General features: G+C 38.0%; 1 pseudogene; it reads left to right on the plus strand.

The window, feature by feature from the left end:
• The first annotated feature begins 549 nt into the window (after positions 1 to 549).
• LOC138265146 (lysosomal amino acid transporter 1 homolog pseudogene) lies at positions 550 to 1458 on the plus strand (annotated as a pseudogene).
• The last annotated feature ends 893 nt before the right edge of the window (positions 1459 to 2351 follow it).

Here is a 2351-nt window from a genome sequence, read left to right on the forward strand (position 1 = left end):
TACACAGTGGTCAGTACCTGTGAAAACGTACATGGTGATAATGGTTATGCCTTAATGCGACCAGATTCTCTGAAGGAAACTTGTTGACAATTCTCTTGATTAATAAGTATGCCTGTTGTTTTCCGGTTGTCCAACACAACAGGTTTGTAACAAGGGTGAGTGGGAGCAGGGTGCAAGTTCGTCGTTTCATGTCAGCTGTCACCAAGCTTTAGTAATATGTTGACGTCAAGAATCTTTCAATATTTTGCTATAGCAATGGGAATTATGTTATAGAATAAGAGGTTCTGGTTGCCATAGTAAATACCTTGTTCCTGAAGTCTCTTTGTTCTAAGAATACTCTGAAGTCACAGAACGACATCACAGTGAAAGTCAATTCATGTTGGTAAGAGTTTTATTGTAGTCCAACAAATATCACATTAGAAAGGAGTGTATGCGTTCAAGTGATAGCTGGCACGAGTGGGTAATTTCTACTGAGCCCAAAATGTTTTTTGTCAGTAACACACCAATATTTGAGCTGTTTTCACAGATAACTTTTCAGTTTTTTTACAGATGACTTCTCAATACATTCAGCCTCATGTGGACAGTGTCATCGAGAGCCAGAGCAAACAGTTCTGTAAAAATGGATACATTTGGATATGGCATCTCCTGAAGCAATGCGTTGAGAATATCTGGGAATACTGGAGTGTTGTTATGGGACTCGTCTCTGTATTTTTCTTCCTATTTGCTGCTGTACCACAGATGTATGTGGCCTACAAGAACGGAAAGGTAGACCAGGCACTTTCAAAGGGATTTCTGCTACTTTGGCTTGCGGGTGACCTTACAAATGCATTGGGCTGCTTCATGACCAGACAGCAACCCATTCAGATCGTCACGGCCATTTTGTACATCAATATGGACATCATCATGATTTCTCAGTTTGCCTACTACAAAGCTAAAAATCAGAAGAGGAAATGGAGCTGCAGCTTTAAGAGTTTTTGCTTCTCCTGGATGATGGCATGCATCTCGCTTTCAGTTATTCTACCAACCCACTTCCTTCTCACAAAAGACCATTCAATTGAATCTGATTCTGAGAAACATCCACATGGTATACATGAGATGCTGGGGTTCATATGCGGCTATGTGTCATCTGTTTTTTATCTGGGATCTCGGTTCCCACAACTGTACAAAAATTTCCAAAGAAAATCAACCGAAGGAACTTCCTATGGACTCTTTGCATTATCTATGATGGGGAACTGCTCCTATGGATTGAGTCTGATCTTGAAAATGCCTGAAAGTGCCCCCCACAGGCATCTGTACGTAATGCACCATTTGCCCTGGCTTTTTGGAAGCTTCGGGGTTGTTGTTCTGGACATTTTTGTGATAGCACAATTTGTTATGTACCATAAGCGAAAGAAAGTTACTTCAACTGGTGTAAAGCTAGAAACAGAGCCGCTCTTATTAGTCAGAGACAACTCCTGAATATTATCATTGGTTCCATCAACATAAGGCTCCCAATGATTTGTACTTTATCTGAAGGTTCACAATAAAAATGCTAAATGTGAATGATAAAATGCAGATTAAGTTCACTCAGTTAAATAAAAATACTGACTGCATTTTTTCACTCAAGCAAAAAGCTGAATGCATTAGGAAAATTTCAATGTATAAATATTAAAATAAGGTAGATATAGTGATAACCCATTCAAGGATAATTCAGCGATGGGTTTCACAAAGTCAGTACTCGATAAGTACATTCTGGTGAAAATGTATCACGGTGATATCTTCTCAGTGAATCGGTCAATTGAAGTTATACGAAAGTGAATTGTGTGGATTTGCGTTGCAAAAAATTGTGAATCGCTCCAATTGGCAAACAAAGTTTAATGAGATAACTGTAGTATTCAATAATTTTGCAACACAATTAATCAGTTTGTGGTAAAAAAGAAATCCATAGTATATCAAATAAAAGTTATAGAAAAACTAATTACTAAGTTGCAAAGCAAAAACGGACAAGCTCTCTCTCAATTAGCAATGTGGTGAATTTGAAGGCGATCTATTTCTCAATTCACAAACAGATAAAAATACATTTGAGTGCCAAGAATCCATTTAATTTACATAATTTACAAATAAAACCCCTTACAAACCAATAAATATAAGCATCGAGAATGAAAATGACAGTACCACAAAAGTGTACAATCAGTCACAAGGACAGATTTACCAAGATGTTCTGGTATTAAAAAGCAATGCAATGCGATTGGAAACAATGCACTAGTATCTATTTCCCATTACAAATCCTCTGCTGCACAGCACACATTAACCGCTACAAGGCATTACGTCACACAAGGCAGCCTTATAGAGTTTCAGTGCAGGCACCGATC

Source organism: Pleurodeles waltl, chromosome 11 (genome assembly GCF_031143425.1).
Source record: "Pleurodeles waltl isolate 20211129_DDA chromosome 11, aPleWal1.hap1.20221129, whole genome shotgun sequence".
NCBI lineage: Eukaryota > Metazoa > Chordata > Amphibia > Caudata > Salamandridae > Pleurodeles > Pleurodeles waltl.